The sequence below is a fragment of the Nomascus leucogenys genome, chromosome 9 (genome assembly GCF_006542625.1).
Source record: "Nomascus leucogenys isolate Asia chromosome 9, Asia_NLE_v1, whole genome shotgun sequence".
NCBI lineage: Eukaryota > Metazoa > Chordata > Mammalia > Primates > Hylobatidae > Nomascus > Nomascus leucogenys.
In genome coordinates, this window is record NC_044389.1 from 61,550,461 (window position 1) to 61,561,306 (window position 10,846).

The following is a 10,846-nucleotide window of genomic DNA, read 5'->3' on the forward strand; positions in this document are numbered from 1 at the left end:
CATTTCCTCTTTACCCCACAAATAACTCCTCTCCCACACAGCCATGTGCTTTAAAAAAACCTGATTCCACTGCATCTCCTGATCATGATGAATCTTAAGTTGAGAGCAATCTGTGCATTACAACTGTTACAGGTTTGGGATATGCACATAACCCAAGCAGGCCAAATCAGACTAGTTAGGGAATAGGTTTCTCTTTTTTGTTTTTTGTTTGTTTGTTTTTGTTTTTGTGTTTTAACTGTTCCTGAAGCATTTATTTTATTTTATTGAGACAAGGTCTCACTCTGTCACCTAGGCTGGAGTGCAGTGATGCCATCATAGCTCACTGCTGCCTTGAATTCCTGGGATCAAGTGATCCTCCCACCTTAGTTTTTTGAGTAGATATGACTACAGGCACGCACCACCACACTTGGCTACTTTTTTTTTCTTCTTTTTTAGTAGAGACAAGGTGTCACTATGTTGTCTTAACATTGTCTAGGCTGGTCTTGAACTCCTAAGCTTAATTATAATTATTTCGCCCCAGCCTCCCAAAGTGCCGGATTACAGCTGTGAGCCACTGCACCTGGCCTCGCTTCTTCTGGACATAAAAATGAATACATGAAGCTGGCTGCAGTAGTATGTACCTGTGATCTCAGCTATTTGGGAGGCTGATGTGGGAGGACTGCTTGAGCTCAGTAGTTTGAGAGCAGCCTGGGTAACATGGCAAGTAGAAAGAAAAGAAAAAAAGAGAGGGGAGGGGAGGGAAGAGGAAGGAACAGAAGGGAAGGGACGGGAAGGGAAAGGAAGGGAAGGGAAAGGAGGGGGAGGGAAGGGAAGGGAAGGGAAATTTGTAGACGGAAGAAAAGGGAAGGGAAGGAAAGGGAAGGGAAGGGAAGGAAAGGGAAGGGAAGGAAAAGGGAAAGGGAAGGGACATTTGTAGTTCAATGACTGCTGGCAGCTAAGAGAAAAACAACATGATAAAGCACTCCTGAGGACAGCAAAGCAGAGGGATGCTAAGCCAAGAATTCGAGTATTTGAGTCAGTGAATCAGCCAACCTTGGATCCAACCCTACCTCTGTACTTCTTGTTATTTGAGATAATAGATATTACTGTTCAAGCCACTTCAAGTGAGGATTTCTGTTACCACAGCCAAAAGCATCTTAACATTCATCTGGATGTAAGCTGAAAAGATTAATTGCTCTATACTCACTTAAATTAAATTATTATCACCTCATAATTTCTTTAACCTTCTTGAATCTTGGCCACAGTTACCTCTCTCCAATATTTATTCTAGGCCTTTACATTCAAATACCACTGAATTGTATAAGTTGGTGCTACCATTTAACTCATAGATGCTCTGGGAAAGTGAGGGAGAACTAATGTAAGAATGTTTTCCTATTCCTAAGGCTTGGAAGGGAGTCAACATTGATTTTTAACTTATCAATATAGCAAGCAATTGAGTTATTAGGTTTATTTTATGATTATGATTATTAAAGTAACATACATCTGGGATACCTCCAGAATGGAATCTCTAAATGGTAGGACTGTAAAATTTAGAGAGAGGAAAAACTTGTCAGCCAGTGTGTGAATATTTTACTGTTACTGAAAAAATAAAAAGTCCTATTTCCATTCGTCCATCACCTAAGGATCCGTCAACCTTGATTTGCAACTCTAGAATATTTTATTGTTCTTCAGAGGAAAACAAAATAGTTTTTGTAGCTGTGACTGCTACATCTGCTGGTCCCTGAATGTTTGATAGAGCAGCAGGAGGAAATTATCATTTCCCAGTGACCTCACGATTGAGAGAAAATGGTAATTTTTTTCTTCAAGGAAATGGTTTTTCAGATAGAGAAGTTAGAAGGTATGTTTTGTTTGTTTGTTCATTTTTTTTTTTTTTTTTTTTTTTTTTTGAAGACTAGGTCTTACTCTGTCACCCAGGCTGGAGTGCAGCTGTGAGATCTCGGCTCACTGCAGTCTTTACATCCCGGGCTCAAGTGATCCTCCCACCTCAGCCTCCCGAGTAGCTGGGACTACTGGCCTACACCACCATGCCTGGCTAATTTTGTATTTTCTGTAGAGATGGGGTTTCACCATGTTGCCTGGGTTGGTCTCAGATTTCTGTGCTCAAGCAATCCACTCGCCTCGGCCTCCCAAAATGCTGGGATTATAGGCATGAACCACCATGCCTGGCCACTTTTGTTGTTGTTGTTGTTGTTGTTTAATGATGATACAGAAGAGACTAACAATTTATTTGGTGATTTATTGTCCTTGTTGTATTCTTGGCAACAGAAGTCACCGTTAAGGTGGTTTTTAAAACTATCCAAAAGCCTTTATAAAGAACAACTGTAAAAACTGCAAACTGGCTGGTGGCAATGGTTCATGACTCTAATCCCAACGCTTTGGGAGTCTGAGGCAGGAACATTGCCTGAGTCCAGGAATTCGAAGCTGCAGTGAACTATCATTGCGCTACTGCACTGCACAACTACAAATTGATCAAATGAATGAACACTTAGGAAAGACAAAGTTTAAGTGATTCTTTCAATTTGGGAATAGTATACTAATATACATATAGAGTATTTCACATAATCAGGCTTAGTAGATAAACAATGAACATATACTTTGAATTATTTACACATCTGATTTAAAAGATTAAAGTATTTTAAGCCTTTAAATTGAAATGAAAGAAGTAAACTCAGAAACGATGGCTTGTGAAATCACTATTTCTCTTCCTTTACAGCAAGAGATTTTTGCAATAAGACAAGGCTGTTCCCAACCTCCTTGCTGTTGGAGAAACTAGTGGATGACTTATCAAGTGTTATACTAAGGAATTAGTCCAAGGATTTGAAGTGTAATTAAACTTCCCCTAGTCACTCTTTATCCAATTAACATTTTCGTTTCTTTAAAGCACTTATCGCTATCTGAAATGTTTTTATCTGTTTGTTGTCTAATTCCATTAGAATGGAAGCGCCACAATAGCAACAGCCTCATCTGGCTTATTTGCTTCTATAGAACACCTGATGCCTTTTAGGGGCTCAGTAAATATTTGTTGCATACCTAAATGGATGAACATATAAATTTTAGTTAAACATATTTTAATTTACAGAGAAGAAAATAGACTCGCTACAGTAGATCTCAGTAGATCTGAACTAATTCAATTAACTAGGACAATTTTCACTGAGCAACATTTGATGATGTGACACTGTCAACAGATAGGCATGTGTATTTAGGAGCTGGCTATAAAAAAGAATGCCAAATATGTACAGATTCCTTCCTTTTTTTTTGTTTTTTTTGAGACAGAGTCTCACTCTGGCACCCAGGCTGGCGTGCAGTGGCTGCAACCTCCACCTCCCAGTTCAAGCGATTCTCATGCCTCAGCCTCCCGAGGAGCTGAGATTACAGGTGCCTGCCACCACACCTGGCTAATTTTTGTATTTTTAGTAGAGACGGGGTTTCACCATGTTGGCCAGGCTGGTCTCAAACTCCTGACCTCAAGTGATCCACCCACCTCAGCCTCCCAAAGTGCTGGAATTACAGGCGTGAGCCACCACACCCAGCCAGTTTCCTTCTTAATAATATAAAAATATTTACAGTATGGTTTGGATTACTTTAAACCTTTCTAAACTTAAATTTAAATGTGCCCAGGGTGGAAATGTATTTACTCATTAAGAAGGACAAATGACATATCTAGAATACCTAGAATCAGAGATGTTTGACCCAGCCTGAGACCTGGAGCAACAATCACCAAAAGCAATTCTTTTCACTGCCCTAAGTACCTAACTACCCTTTCACATGAGGCCACTCAAAATCTCTCAAGACTGAAAACTTTCCAAAGTCAGACAGACAAAATGTGGTAGAGTGAATAACTGAAACTTCAGGTATCTAACTTCAAAGTGTGTGTGCGTGTGTGTGTGTTTCTAATGTAAGATGCTTTCCAGTGGATCGGAGTCTGGTAACCTGTCAGGCATAAAAAGTGAGAGACAAAGGCAGGAGTTTAGACGCCTTTGGAAGGAAGAAATGCTTGACGTTTATGAAATCCCCTGCCTTTCGTGGTTGTCTTAAAATTTTTTGGTTGATCAAAAAGTGCAGATCACATTAATAAGGGGCCAGATGCTGTCAGACAAATGTTAGCATCAGATAATGCATATGGATAGCATGCATGACATGACCATCACCATCATGATCACCATCAAGCTTCTTATTGCAGAAACTGGTGGATGACATATCAAGTGTTATACTAAGGAATTAATGCAAGGATTTGAAGTGATAAATTTGACACTCAAGAGATGTCATCCTTTAACTGAGCAGCTCATTACTGAGTAGTTATTAGTAAGGGTTTTACAAGGTAAAAAGTAAAAATGCTGAACTGTATATATTTAATTTAATATTTAATACCAATATTTAATTTAATACCAAATTCTTTCTCACCTTAAACAGTTACAGTAATAATTTCTTTCTAAAGAATCTCCTTGGTAAAATTCTTACTGCAAAATAATGTGAATGAAAATAAAAATATCTTGAAATCTAGCAAGGTCGACTAACATTTGAGAAAAGCTTTGAAATGTGATGTTTAAAAAACACACAATGTTTTTTTTAGAAATTCAGCCTATCAACATTCATGTCAAACCTTTTCCAGCACAGATCAGCACCTGTTACAGCTACTGCTTTATTTTTCTCAAAGCAAATGAAAAAAGGGATTCAGTAAAAGCCACCGAGCCCCAATTTTGAGATTCTCATAATTTTTGGCAAGCTCTACTACTATAAAGCCTAAAAGTTTTGTTTGGACTTCTAGCCAGACTGGAAGTATAGACAACTTTGCATATATGCACAGTGTTCCTGGTTACCTTTCTGGCCAAAGCTAAGATTATTCCTTTCCCAATAAATATTAGTGCTTCCTGCAATACAATCTGCTTTTCCACCTGTTGTTGAAAATATTCTGTTTTCTGTCACAGTTGCTGGATTACTATTTACATTTTGATTTCACACAGCTTCTGTGACTCTTTTATTAGAAGGAAATCAATTCTGTAGCTAGATTATAGAAAATATTTGCTTGAATTCTAAACAATCTGATCAGTGGGAGTTAAAGAGAGACCTAAGTGACTCAAAATAAGGAAATGGAAGATTAAGCATCTGAGCTATTACTGGTCAAAAGCTATATTTCTCCCTGGGCTGCTCAGTGGCCTGCAAGACATAAATTTGATCTTGGTTCTAGTCATGGAGGGTAGGCAGGTGTTTTTGGTACTAAATAGTGTCATTTCTCTTTTGTTGTGGCAATTTGAGCAATAAGGCCAAAGAGCAATGGAGCCTACAGGACTAAACTCTTCACTGAAACTGACTCAACTCTTTTGGGGAGGGAAACTGGTCCCGTCCTGGATTTAAGCACGCAATTGCTGTGGCATCATCTCTTACCATCATAACACTCAAGAGAAATACATATTAACCTTTAAAAAACCGTTCTTGGGTCTTTGATCTTCACACTTTTCTTTGAACATCATGTTTTCCATAAATATAATTGAGCATGATGAGAAGCTAAATAATGTAAATACTAAGGTATAACTTCTTATTGGGAAATAAAATGACATGGCTAATTTTTTAGTCCTGAAAAAAGACTTTTTTTTTTTTTTTTTTTGTGGGACAGAGTCTCACCCTGTTGCCCAGGCTGGAATACAGTGGCATGACCTCGGCTCACTGCAACCTCCACCTCCCAGGTTCAAGCAATTCTCCTGCCCCAGCCTCCCGAGTAGCTGGGATTACAGAAACACGCCACCATGCCAGGCTAATTTTTGTATTTTTAGTAGAGACGGGGCTTCACCATGTTGACCAGGCTGGTCTCGAACTCCTGACCTCTTGATCCACTCGCCTCAGCCTCCCAAAGTGGTGGTATGACAGGCATAAGCCACCACACCTGGCCAGAAAAATATTTTCTATTTTAGCTAAAAACAAAAGTGTATATTTAGGAAAGAGATGGAATAGACCCCATCTCAGAATTCATATCAATTCTGAGGATAAACAGAGAAACAAATCCATGGCTGTGTCTACACAATTACAAACATTCATTAAAGCATTTAATTACATGAATTCAACTAAAAAAGTAAATTGCACTAAAATAAATAAAAGTCCTTTTTCTTTTCAGTCATATAAGTGATATAAACAGTTGAATAGTTGAGGATGTTAAACAATTCTTAATATCACGTTTTGAATTAATAATATTTGTTATATACTCTAATCACAAAATAACACATGCTTGTTATGGAAAATTTGGAAAATATGAGAAAATCTCAACAAAATTATCTGTAAGTCCACCTTTCAGGCATAATTGTTGCTTTTTCAGTGTATGTCTTTGGACTTTTCTATGCACAAATTATGTGTTTAAACAAAATTGGACTAAAATTGTATATATTGTTTGCAATTTGTTTTTTCACGCTCAACATTATGCATGATCAGTTTTCCTTTATTCTACTACATCTAATCTCTTATGATTGATATACACATTAATGCCAATGTTTTGTTATTATAAATAAAGCTGAAATAAATGTCTTTGTAAATAAATTTGTGTATCTACTTTAGATTATTTCATTATTTCATATTCATATTTCAAATATTTGTATTTGAATTGCAAGATAATTATTAAGGCTTTTGGAACATTTAGCCTTTTAGAAACTTTGAAATAAATTATACTCTCACAAATAGTGATAAGAAAGCTAGTTTGCCCATGCCCTAACTAACACTGGGAATTATCAACTACCTGTTTTCGTATGTAGACACAACAAAATCTAACAAATGCAGAAGGTAGTTAAGTACATGTATTTCCTTCTAAATTGGTCCAGAGATTCCACAAGTCTTCCTTTGTGCTCCCATATCATCTGAGTCAAAACTCAGTCTTTGAAAGCAAGGACAAAGGGACAACATTGACATCCTAATTTTGGTCACCATGGTTCATAATTTCCTTTGTCTATCTCATTTGTTCCTTGTACAGATGGTGCCCAATTTATGATAGTTCAGTTTAACTTTTCAGCTTTATTATGGTGTGAAAGCAATTGGCATTCAGTGGAAACCATACTTTGAGTATCAGTACAGCCATTCTATTTTTCACTTACAGTATAGTACGAAATACATTCATGAGATATTTAACATTTTTTATTATAAAATTGGCTTTGCTTTAAATGATTTTTTGCCCAACTGTAGACTAATGTAAGTGTTCTGAGCATGTTTAAGGTAAGCTAGGCTAACCTATGATATTTGGTACACTAGGTATAATAAACGTACTTTCAACTTATGACATTTTTAACTTAGGATGAGTTTATGGGAACATAACCCCTTCATAAATCAAGATCATCTGTACTCTCGTGTGTCTTAGCTCGAAGGCTGCTTTGTTTCAAGTTACTCAATAATTTACAAAAGAAGTGAGCTGGAACATAGCATATGGGATGGTCCCTTTATTCTTACATAGTCAATGTATTGTTACAGTATATTTGTTCATTTATCCACAAGACTAAAAAGCTGTGATTTGTTCAGTTTTTTTATTACAGCAAAATAAGCTTATTTAAAATGAACAAAAACTTACCTTATTTCCCTGCATTGTAAACAAATTAAAAAATAAGAACAAAAACAAATTAGCTTCCTTAGAAAATCTCAAAGGAATTTTAATCTATCAGAGGCATCAACAAATGTTTTTGTAAAGGGCCAGTTGATACATATTTCAGGCCTTGCAGGTCATATGATCTTTGGCAGGGTTATTCAGCTCTGCCCTTATAGTGTAAAAAACAGCAATAAATAACATGTAGGCCAATAAGCGTGACTGTATTTCAATAAAACTTTATTTATTAAAACAGGTGCCTGACTGGGTTTGACCTGCATGCTGTAGTTTGCCATTTCCTGTTCAATCATACAATTTGATTATAAACAAAAAATAGGCCAGGCACAATGGCTTACACCTGTAACCCCAGCACTTTGGGAGGCCAATGTGGGAGGATCTCTTGAGATCAGGAGTTCAAGACCAGCCAGGGCAACAAGCCAGCCAGACTCTGCAAAAATTTTTTTTTAATTAGCCAGGTGTGTTGTGTGCACCTGTAGTCCTAGTTACTCAGGAGGCTGAGGTAGGAGCATTGCTTGAGCCCAGGAATTCGAGGCTTCAGTGAGCTATGATGGCACCACTGCACTCTAGCCTGGGTGACAGAGTGAGACCCTGTTTCTTAAAAAAGTAAAAAGAAAGAAAAAATGCACCAAGAAATGTTTGCATAATTATTCCCCTAAAATGAAATCATTGTTTATATGAAATGAAATCATTTTTACATTAAGATATGATTTCTATTAAACATCTGATAATTGAGGGGGATCATATATGAAGACACTAATATTCCAAGAAAGGATGATTACTCTTGCAGAAGGGGCATAGGAGGGAAATGTCTATGAGTTCTAAGACTAGAGGAAAACAGTTTAGAAGTTGAGGTGCTGAATGTGGAGAAAAGGGAATTAATTAAAGAGACACCAGGGGCTAAATGCTTTGGGGCTAGTCTGGGACAAGAAAAAAAGATTGAAATTTAAAAAAATCATGCCACTAATTCCAGCTCTTTGGGAGACCGAGGTAGGAGGATTGCTTGAGCCCAGGAATTCAAGACCAGCCTGGGCAACATGGCAAGATCTTATCTCTACAAAATACAAAATATAAAAAATTAGTCGGGTGTAATGGTAAGCACCTGGGGTCCCAGTTCAGCTACTTGGGTGGCTGAAGTGAGAGGACTGCTTGAGCCTGGGACATTGAGGCTACAGTGAGCCGTGATTGCACCCCTACACTCCTGTCTGGGTGATAAGAGTGAGACCTGGTCTAAAAAAAAGAAAAAGAAAAAAAGTAAAAGAAAAAGCTCCTTTTGCTTCACCCAAGTAAAAATACCAAAACTCTGCTATAGTTCTTTAAAACTTACAAATCTTAGAACAAAGATTATGTGCTGTGGAAAAATAAAGCTCAACTTGACCTCAGTGCAAAGGCACAACTCTGCTAACTAGCAACAGACAGTGAATAGCAGCAGCCATTCTCATCTTGATCATTGTGTTATTAGTTTTGGCAGATTTGTTGTACCTTATTGCTTATTTTGGAGATTTTTTAAAAACATTAGCTATCATGGCTAGTATGTGCAAAATAGCAAAGATGGGATGTAAGTGCTAGAAAGTACTTGCAAGAGGCATAAGGTGATGAGAGAAATGTTCAAATGAAAAGTCAGCACCAACATAGATATGGACATGGAGCAATTTCCTGCAGATGTATCTTATTGTGTATTGTATACATTTCTATAGTATCGCTTTGGCTTTATGAATAAAACAATGTATGTTATCAAAAGGTAAACCTGTTTAAGAGTTCAGAATAGCTTTTGTATTCTTGTCCTGCATTACACAAGCCTTCCTGCCAAAGAGTTTTGGCCTATATGGCAGATTAATGATGGCCACAAATTCTTTGATGCTGTCATGAGAGTTGGGCTGTTCCCTCTCAAATTCTCTGACTTACAGAATACACTGGAAGTGACCCTGTGCTAGTTTCTAGGCCCAGGCCTTAAGAGCCCTGCTATTTTATTTCCTGTGTCTTGTAACACTTGCTCTTGGAACCTTGAGCTACCCAGCAAGAAGGCCAACAATCTTGCTAGAGAGCACTACATGGAGTAGGAGAGGGGCCCCACTGAGCCCAGTCTTCCAGTCATCCTATCAAGGTACCAGGCATGTAGGTGAAACCATCTTGAACCATCTAGACCAGCTCAGTTACCAATATGTTGAGCAGAAGAATCATCCAGCTAAACCCTGCCCAAATGCCTGACTTACGAAACTGTGAGATATAATAAAAGGGTTTTTTTTTAGTCCACTACATTTTGCCATAATTTGTAACATAGATATAGGTAACTTGAACAGCATACATGAATGATGAACAGCAGGAGGCATTTACGTGCATTTTACAGCAAATAATTACTTTGTGTTTCTCTCTTTTGTTTTTTGTTTACTTTCAGTAAAATATAAATCCCTAGCTTTTGCCACTCTATGTGTAGTCATCTGAAAGTCATGATATTTCACTTTTTAAACTTCATCAAGACGTTTCAAAGATTCTTGTTGACTCATAATTGCCAATTAAAAAGTTACTTTAAAAAATATATAAAGGCTGTCACAGAACCAGCGTGAACTGGCAGGCAGATGTTAAAAGTAAGCAATGAACTAGATAGCTGAATTAAGTAATTAATCTTCATAACCAAACCCAACTTAATTTGCCTTGTTCGATGATTTCCACCCTTAGTTTTAAAGCATACCAGGCATTGCTAATAGCTTCAAGCAATCACAAAATTATCCATAATATTGCAAAAGACCTTTTCTTGCAATCATTCACATTAGAATAAAGATGTAAGGCATGTCAAATAGCAAGAATTTGGGGGGAGGATAAATTGTAACTTCCATGCATATACAAACTTCTTTAGAATGTAGGCTGAGTATCGTGAGAATGGATAATACTTGTTTATATACTTTCTTGGTATTCCCATCTGGTATTCTCATGTATGTAATTCTATGGCAACATTTTATTTTCTCAGGTCAGGGCCAGGAAGTCTGTTGAATTCTATGAACATCTGGCTTATGATCTCATGAGATATACTAGTTAACTCATGGGAAAATTATTTTTTTAACATGAAGCAAAATAACAGTTTATGGTGACAATCCTTTCTTATAAAAATTTCTTTTTAACATAGGCTGGCATGATGCAGGATTTCTCAAAGAGTTCTGCAGGATTCCATTCCTCAGAATGTTAAGTATGTGTCAGTTGGATGAAAAGATGCCTTTGCAAATAAGTTCAGGAAAATTTAGAAAGAAAAATGTTAAACATGTTTCCTTTCTGAAATTTTCTGGG

The 10,846-nt window shown here is 37.2% G+C and overlaps 1 long non-coding RNA gene across 1 annotated transcript; it reads left to right on the forward strand.

The window, feature by feature from the left end:
- Window positions 1-435: 435 nt before the first annotated feature.
- LOC105738237 lies at window positions 436-6,516 on the forward strand. The gene is made up of 2 exons (XR_001113999.1): window positions 436-612; window positions 5,612-6,516. It is a non-coding gene; the product is annotated as an uncharacterized LOC105738237 (long non-coding RNA).
- Window positions 6,517-10,846: the final 4,330 nt, after the last annotated feature.